This window comes from Convolutriloba macropyga, chromosome 7 (assembly GCF_964194025.1).
Source record: "Convolutriloba macropyga chromosome 7, txConMacr16.3, whole genome shotgun sequence".
Lineage (NCBI taxonomy): Eukaryota > Metazoa > Xenacoelomorpha > Acoela > Convolutidae > Convolutriloba > Convolutriloba macropyga.
The window spans coordinates 41,449,320-41,459,280 of record NC_134474.1 but is presented as its reverse complement, the minus strand read 5'-3'; positions in this window follow the sequence as shown (position 1 = coordinate 41,459,280).

Genomic DNA, 9,961 nt, shown 5'->3' with positions numbered 1-9,961 from the left:
TCCTGCTGGTCTTTTTATGCGTTCGTTCTCAAAGCAAGATAAACATTTAAAAACAGAGATTAATGCTGAGCAGCTCTTTGAAAGCCTTACTGGTCTCTATGTATAGGTTCACCGAAAATGTCTCACATACATAAATTCATGGGGTGAAGGGTTATGCTTAGATTTTGACCCGCACCACCCTTAGCTTCTTACTCCCTTTATGCAACCACCTTTTTTAACCCCCCGTAACCTCGAATACTTGACCCCCTTGAGACCCCTCCACACACACACACACACACACGCCAGATTTTGATGAATTGTGATCCATTTCAATTTGGGCGTATGCAAATTTCAAAAGCTTGATGATGTGCAGCGATCTCTTCAGGCGTTGATCCCAAACTCATGTTTTTTTTTCGTACAGCAAAGAGTGAACAAATTTTTCGAGTAATTTTGATCAATCGAGTGGAAGTATTATTGATCCGAGTGCTTTCCCAGACCTTGAATCGTTTTGCTTTTTAATGCCGATTACTGAGAGTTGTGTGCCTCATCCAAATTCCAGTGACAATTAGAAGACTATTGGCAAATAGAAAATGTTTCTTAGTGGCATGTAATCAAGGAAGAAGATACAGAAACGGCAAAAGAAAATTTATCGTTGAATTGGTTACGCTGTGGTTACAGCGCGGCCAAAATCATTCTGTTTACAAGGTCAATTTGAACCTGAAATCAATAAATCCAATCCATCATCAGATTTTTTAGTAATCATGCGTATCAGTTCGACTAGGAGGCTATTTTCTTTAGCTAAAATTGTTCTCCAAGTGCACTGCTACTGGGCCTTCGAAAATGCATCCCGCGCAGCCCTTAATTGTGGTCAGTTGCGGAGGCCTGACTACTAAAATGGCAATTTTGTCAAGCAGGGGTAGGCTTTATTGCGCCATCTGCTGTGCTCCACTAACAGGACTTGAAAATTAAGTTGGAGGGCTTCCTTTGGCATTGGGGAATTCGAAGATAGGGTTTATTGCTTCATAGCTCTTTTTTTAAAAATATAAAATTCGACTTACACCGTAGCCTTTTTCGATAGTTTCTTGCGATAGCGTCTGGAAGGACAGGCGGGTTTTTATTATGAGGTTTGTTCAAATCTGATAAATTGTATTGATAGTGGCCTCTTAAGTTTATCAAGGCCGTTCATATGTCAACCAGCTAGATTTTAAGTGATAACTACAACAAATCTGTTCGCATGCTGTTCGTAATTGCTCTCAAACTAACTTTGTAGCAATTATATCATTCCTGCTGGTCTTTTATGTGTTCGTTCTCAAAAGCAATATAAACTTTTAAAAACAAAGAAATCAATGCTGAGCAGCTTTTTGAAAGCCTTACGCCTTATGTATAGGTTCACCCAAAAAGGTCTAAAGGACATAATTTCATGGTGTGAAGGGTGGTGGTTGGTTAGATTTTGACCAGCACTACCATTAACCTCTTACTCCCTCCCTGCAACCTCCTCTCTTAACCCCCGTAACCCTGAAAACTTGACCCCTTTGAGAACCAGCTCTCTTCTCCCCCTCCCCCCCACACACACACACACACACCAGATTTTGATGGATTGTGATCTACTTCTTTTTTGGGCGTATGAAAATTTCAAAAGTTTGATGCGCAAAGATCAGTTCGTGTCGATCCCAAATTCATGGGTTTTTTCGTACACCAAAGAGTGAACAAATTTTTCAAAGTAGTTCCAGTAGTTATTTTGTTCAATATAAATGTCTTCAGTAGTGTGTAAACAGCTAGATTGACTTCTATAATATCATTTTTTAATAGCTGCACAGCGATAGCTGGGGCTATTATTGGCCTTCCCTTGGTTTTTACGACTCGAAGAGGAGAATTGAGATTCTAAAAGTTTTATTTTAGCAGAAAGCAAGTTTGTTCATGAATTTTGAGTTTTGACTGTAGCAGTAGCTTCGTTTGTATTGTATAGTAATTAGGAACTGCTGGTAATGTTCAAGGTGAAGAGGTCATTTTGAGATTTTTTGTACCTATTTAAGTCTATAAGTCACCCCTAATTATCTAAACTACACCGCACAACCCCCCCACTACCTATCTACCCCCCCTCCCAACACCTACCTAGCCCCCGCCCCCGCACCCCCCCCCCCAACTTACCCCCACCTACCCCTACCCCCTCCCTTCACCTAGCTACCCCCCCCCCGCTTTTACTTTAATTCAAAGCGATAAGGTCAAATGGGTGTGTGTCACTCTAAATGAAGGTTATTAGAGAGCAGCTAATAGAGGCAGCAAAAACTTATACAGATTTTTAATCAAAATTTAACGATCAATTCAATGAAAAGACGAATTTTTTTTGGGTCTGTCTTTTTTATTGTTTTTTTGAGACTGCAGATCTACGAAGCTATTGCGGCTATTTTCTGGCAATCTGCCCGCTATGTTGTTTATTTTGCATTAGTTGCTGTAAATTACTATAGGTTTTTTGCTTTGTGGCTCTTAAAAAAATTAAAATTCTGTTTACACCGTAGCTTTTTAATAGCTTTTTAGCGTCTCGGAGGACAGGTGGGTTTTTATCAATAAGTTTGTTCAAATCCGATAACAATGTTTTGATAGTGGCATTATAGTGGCCTCCATAGTATTTCCCAAGGCCGTCAAAAAGTCGACCAGCTAGATTCTAAGTGATAACTACAAATTTCTCTCAAGCTGAGTTATTAGGAATTATGTCATTCCTGCTGGTCTTTTTATGCGTTCGTTCTCAAAGCAAGATAAACATTTGAAAACAGAGATTAATGCTGAGCAGCTCTTTGAAAGCCTTACGCCTTACTGGTCTCTATGTATAGGTTCACCGAAAATGTCTCACATACATAAATTCATGGGGTGAAGGGTTATGCTTAGATTTTGACCCGCACCACCCTTAGCTTCTTACTCCCTTTATGCAACCACCTTTTTTAACCCCCCGTAACCTCGAATACTTGACCCCCTTGAGACCCCTCCACACACACACACACACACACACACACACACGCCAGATTTTGATGAATTGTGATCCATTTCAATTTGGGCGTATGCAAATTTCAAAAGCTTGATGATGTGCAGCGATCTCTTCAGGTGTTGATCCCAAACTCATGTTTTTTTTTCGTACAGCAAAGAGTGAACAAATTTTTCGAGTAATTTTGATCAATCGAGTGGAAGTAATATTGATCCGAGTGCTTTCCCAGACCTTGAATCGTTTTGCTTTTTAATGCCGATTACTGAGAGTTGTGTGCCTCATCCAAATTCCAGTGACAATTAGAAGACTATTGGCAAATAGAAAATGTTTCTTAGTGGCATGTAATCAAGGAGATACAGAAACGGCAAAAGAATTGGTTACGCTGTGGTTACAGCGCGGCCAAAATCATTCTGTTTACAAGGTCAATTTGAACCTGAAATCAATAAATCCAATCCATCATCAGATTTTTTAGTAATCATGCGTATCAGTTCGACTAGGAGGCTATTTTCTTTAGCTAAAATTGTTCTCCAAGTGCACTGCTACTGGGCCTTCGAAAATGCATCCCGCGCAGCCCTTAATTGTGGTCAGTTGCGGAGGCCTGACTACTAAAATGGCAATTTTGTCAAGCAGGGGTAGGCTTTATTGCGCCATCTGCTGTGCTCCACTAACAGGACTTGAAAATTAAGTTGGAGGGCTTCCTTTGGCATTGGGGAATTCGAAGATAGGGTTTATTGCTTCATAGCTCTTTTTTTAAAAATATAAAATTCGACTTACACCGTAGCCTTTTTCGATAGTTTCTTGCGATAGCGTCTGGAAGGACAGGCGGGTTTTTATTATGAGGTTTGTTCAAATCTGATAAATTGTATTGATAGTGGCCTCTTAAGTTTATCAAGGCCGTTCATATGTCAACCAGCTAGATTTTAAGTGATAACTACAACAAATCTGTTCGCATGCTGTTCGTAATTGCTCTCAAACTAACTTTGTAGCAATTATATCATTCCTGCTGGTCTTTTATGTGTTCGTTCTCAAAAGCAATATAAACTTTTAAAAACAAAGAAATCAATGCTGAGCAGCTTTTTGAAAGCCTTACGCCTTATGTATAGGTTCACCCAAAAAGGTCTAAAGGACATAATTTCATGGTGTGAAGGGTGGTGGGTGGTTAGATTTTGACCAGCACTACCATTAACCTCTTACTCCCTCCCTGCAACCTCCTCTCTTAACTCCCGTAACCCTGAAAACTTGACCCCTTTGAGAACCAGCTCTCTTCTCCCCCTCCCCCCCCCACACACACACACCAGATTTTGATGGATTGTGATCTACTTCTTTTTTGGGCGTATGAAAATTTCAAAAGTTTGATGCGCAAAGATCAGTTCGTGTCGATCCCAAATTCATGGGTTTTTTCGTACACCAAAGAGTGAACAAATTTTTCAAAGTAACTTTGATCAATCGAGTGAGAGTAGTATTGATCCGAACGCTCTCCCAGAACTTGAAACATTTTGCTTTTTAACGTCGATTACCAAGAGGTGTGTGCCTCAGCCAAATTTCACTGACAATTACAGAAGACTAACTATTGACAAATATTTCTTAAGGGCATGTAATCAAGGAAGAAGATACAGAAACAGCAAAGGAAATATTACCTTGGAATCGTTTACAGCTGTGATTACAGTGCCAATAAATCCATCATTCAGATTTTTCAGTAGTCGTGCGTATCAGTTCTCAGCCAAAATCTTTCTCTAATTTCAATGCTACTGGGCCTTCTAAGATGTATCGCTCGCAGCTCTTCCCTGCTGTCAGTTGCAGAAGCCCGACTACTAAAATAGTAAATTTGGCAAGCAGGGGTAGGCTTCATTGCGCCCTCTGCTGTGCTTCACTAACAGCGATTTAGCGTTGGAGGAATTATCACGACTCGTAGAAAATTCTTATTTGCAAGAAGTTGATTTGGAAACAGTTGTTATTCTTGCTGAAGCAGTTTGGTTTAGAAGATACACGTGGAGATGGGGACTTAGTTCAAGCCATGGAAATAACTTTAAAGGACCTATTAGATGCCCAAAGCGAAAATTGTACATTTTCGAATTCATTCTAAAAACGCTCTCTGTTCCACCTAAAGAGCAGCGTTTTCGAAGCAGCTACAAGGCCAGTTTTTCCCCTTTCTGTTTTGTAGCTCAGTAAATTTCATTGTTGGAATAATTTATCTCCGAAACTAGTCAGGAGTTCTAGAGGGAAGCCACGTATTTTCTCTTCAGCCTTTTGGCCTACTCTGCAGAAATTTGGCCTCAAGTTTACAATCTTGATGTAACGCTTTGTAATGCCGATTAACAAGAGTTGTGTGTCTTGACCAAATTGCATTGAGTATTAGAAGAAGCTCTCGGCAAATAGCAAGAGCCTCTTAAGGGCATGTAATCAAGTAAAAAGGTACAGAAACATCAAAGGGTGAAAAAAAATTATTCTGATTATGCAGACGCTGCTTTGAGGTTTATTCAATGAAGCAAGCCAAAAGACTAAGTCGTGGTTCAGCTGAAAGCATTGGAGCGCGGGCAGAGTCATTCCGTTTACATGGTCAATTTTCGCCGGAGGCCAAAAATCCAGCCTCATAATATTTTAGGAGTCCGGCCTCCAGCTCAGGTACAATCTTCTTTAGTTTCACTGCTACTGGGCCTTCTATGTTGTATACCGCGCAGCCCTTCCATGCTGTTTGTTGCGCATCCGCGACTACTAAAAAGGTAATTTTAATGAGCAGGGGTCAGCTTCATTGCGCCATCTTCAGCTGTGCTTCACAAACAGCGATTAAAAATTAAAAGTTGGAGCGCACCTTTATCATTGGGGGAATTATTCCGACTCTCTTTGACCTTATGACCAACTCTGCAGAAAATTGGCCTGAAGTTAACTAGTTCTACAGCATTACTGGTACCTCGATCACCATATAATTGCAGGTTGGAGGCAACAGCTGTTTGAGGCATTAGATATTCCAACGACTTTTGGTGAAAGATGGGGCCAGAAGCTGAGCATGAGAATGCTTGCCCTGCTCTTCTTTCCGTAAGACAGCAGAATAAAAGGAAAATGTAGAACAGGCATGGAACATTTGGCTGCTGCGTTTGGTTTACGCATGTCTGTAGTCTCCAACCTAAAGAAACGAATACCTGCAGTACATAGATGGTCCACACCGCTCGCAGACTTCTTAGAATTCCAATTTTGTTTTTTTTGCAGTGCTGTACTCATTCATTTGCTAAGCGAATCACTACTCAAATTCTTAAGCTCGCACTCGCGGAGCGAATACAACTAAAAAGTTGTCAACGAATTAATATAATTCAGTCAAACAAAATTAAGTGTGATATCGCATCGCGAATACAACAATCTCTTTGGCACAACTAAAATTTGAATTTCGCCCAGCTTTTCAACAAAACTATACAGAAAACGATTTCTGTATGACATGGCGCAGTCAGCTCGCGAATCTCGAAAGACACCTCTGTCTATCGAACCCTTTTGGGAGAGAGAGACAACAGATCCACCAATAAGATGGGAAAAATGTAGAATTCAGGTTAAGTTGGCCATTCTGGCCGGAGAAAACATATCCCTAGACACTCTACTAGAGCCGAAACCAACCCGAGTTAGACTACCACTTGAGCCCAAATTCGAAGCCACAATCGAGGATGCTACCGAGCAGCCACAACAAGACCGACAAATCTGAAATAGTCAACTAAAACTCCAATGGGAATTAAATTATCAGAAAATAACTGAGGCAGGCATTCTTTTTTGATGAAAGACCGTGGAAACTATGCGATCAGAAATGTGTCTCCCTTCTCTAGCTTAGCATCTGATCCGCTGGTCGTCGTCTCCTAACACAGAAATTTCCCTGCGACAACATATATGACCTCATGACCTTGAAGTTGTGGGAAATGGTAGAGATCGCCTTTATTCGCCCTCGTAAAATCACTTTCGATCGCTGTGTTTTCTTCGCAAGAAAACAAAGGAAAGGGGAGACAGCGGAGCGATTTTTCACAGTACTCTCAAGGAACTTGCAGAAAACTGAGATTTTGAAAGCCGCGAGGAGGCTATGATTCGGGATATTTTTATCACCGACATACTCGATGACGACATACAACACAAACTCCTGAGAGATACAGTTGAACCGGAACCAGCACTTAGGTTCACTGTCAACATGCAAAGGGGCCACCAGAATCAGCAGAGGATTACTTCTATCAACAACGGTGTAACTGCGATACAACCGTTCACCCGGTTTTGCGGCGCGGATACTCGTGCACAACAACATAACCGAACTACATTCAGTCCCGAAGCAAATGGCCTTTGCCGGAATTGTGGACAAAAGTATACATCAACACCGTCAAGTTTGCCCCGCTTTGGGTACGAAAGGTAACCACAGTCACTTTCTAAATCTCTTCGTAAAGGTATCTCGGAAAACACAAAATAATCCCAAAAATACACAATAAAGAAAACGTATAAATACCATTGAAAATTTCGAGATCACAGACCAATCTGATAATCAAAATGTAAATTTCATTAATTACAACGAACAATACACATCAGAAAAAGATTCTTCGGACGATCATTACGTCGCAATGATAAATCAGGACATCTCTACAGCAATCTCAACACAAAACATGAATAAAATAGTTCGCAACGTAATTTGTAACTTGCTACTCGCCTCCGTCAGTGGATGTACAATCATTAATTTGACACTCGCTAAGCATATAATGTTTAATTTTATTCAAGCCACTTGGTCGGAGAAAAAACCACTTGAACATAAATCCTTTTAAATCGATACTGTAGAAACCATAGTGACATTAAAAACTCCGTAAAATTTAACTTTTGGCAAGTCCCGAAAGCAAAAATAACTGTTGCCACAGACGGAATCCGACCGATCTTAGGTCGAAATTTGTTTGATCAACTAGGAATATCGATAACACAAAAATTTGCTTTAAAGCTGAAATTAATACTGTCGAAACACCATGTATTATAAAACAGTCAATAGCGAGGGAATTCCCAGAATTAATAACAGGAAATGGCAAATCCAAGCACCACATAGTAAATTCAAAATTCCACAGAAATTATCGAGTAACTCATCAAAAAGTAAGAAAAGTACGAATTCATCTACAATGGAAATTAAAAATCGAAATTGAAAAATTATTTAATGAAGGACATATTGAAAATTGGTAAAACTGTTCTGATCAATTATTCATCTCGCCGATTGTAATTACAGCTAAACAGGTTCAATCAATCAAAATAATTTTAGATTCAAAAATTTTCAACAAATCAATACACAAAAACAATTACCAGATTCCAAACATGGATTCATTATTTTAAAACAATTTCCCAAACATTCTCAAACGCGCCGCAAGAGACAGCCTACTTTGCAACCCTGGATTTCCAATACGCATACGGCCAACTCAATTTGCACACTGATACGCCGCGCAATTGTAATTTCAATTTAGCAAGCCGCGATATGACCGGCGCTTACCGCTTCAAAACAGGCTTCTATGGCTCAACTGATATGCCGGCCGAATCGCAGAAAGCTATCAATTGCACATTAACTGGCCTTACCAATACCTTTTGTTTCTAAGATGATTTTTTCAATTGTAAGTATAGGACGAATTGAAGACCACTTACATCTTGTGAGAAAATGTCTTATAAAACTAGACGAAGAAAATATTCGAGTTAATTTCGCAAAATGTCGTTTCGCAGAAGACAAAATCGGATGGTTTAGATACCGAATTAGCGATCAGGAATAACTCCATTAGCCAATAAAACTGCCGCAATTCAACAACTCATTTCAACAAGAAACTTAAAAAAGTTAAGATCATTTTTGGGCTCCGTTCATCATCTGGGGATATTTATACCCAATCTATCACAATTTTCTCATCTTCTACGGCCACTACAAAAGAAAAACTCGAAATTTATCTGGACTGCTGAACACGAAAAGCATTTTCATCTAACTAATGAAAAAAATTGCAGAGCAACAGAAAAAAAAACACTTTAACCCGCAATTTAAAAACACGAAATAAATGTGACGCTTCTAGAAAAGTTCTTGGCAGTGCATTCGAACAGCGTACTCCAGATGGTTGGCATACGGTAGCATTCGCCTGGTGTTTCATCAATTAAGTCTAGGAACATTATAGCATCAACTAATTCCAATTGTTGGGTGTAGTTTGGTCAATAGAGCATTCTAAGTATTATCTCTACGACAAGCATTTTACTGTTATAACGGACCATAGAACTTTATTGTCTATAAGGCGAGAAAATAGAGCGAATAATCCTACAACAGTTGTCTAACCCGATGGGTTGACCGTTCACTTCTTTTTGATTTCTCAGTTGATCATCTTCCTGGTTCGAAAATGGGATTAGTAGATTGTCTCACGTGAACCACAAAAAGCTGTTAATATTTCGATTTATGACGATCAATTTATAGTTTTTAAATTAGACGCTATCAAACTTAGCGCGAAACGCTTTCTTTTGAACTCTAAAAAATGTACGGTTTTCGAGGATCAAAATGCAGCAACTAAATCGGACGCAAATAGTTTAAATACCAAAAACAAAATATGCAGCTATTTTGCAAAGCGAAAGTGAGAACACTCTAAAATTAATAATAATGACAACACTATTAGCGAATTAACACCAAATTGTTGTAATTATTAAACTGTAAACGAGACAACCCACATTCCAAACTAACTATTTGTCTCTAACGGCCTTACAAACCAGTCAAACAAAAAAAAAATTCTATTTTAAATCGAATCGTCCAATCATTTCACTCCATTTTAATGGTGTTGCACTCAGATGAAGAAGCTCTCTCTCAAATCAAGCAAACTACCCCTGCAAAGTGTGATTTGCGGATGAAGCCTGCCCTCTAATGGGACTACCCGGACCCTCAAATTACGACTACCACTTCAACACCCGGAACGGATACGACCAACGTTAGCATCACACCCTCTAGTGACGATCTTTATACAGATACATTCAATTTCAACCTATCTAAGACCTTCTCCCGAACATTAA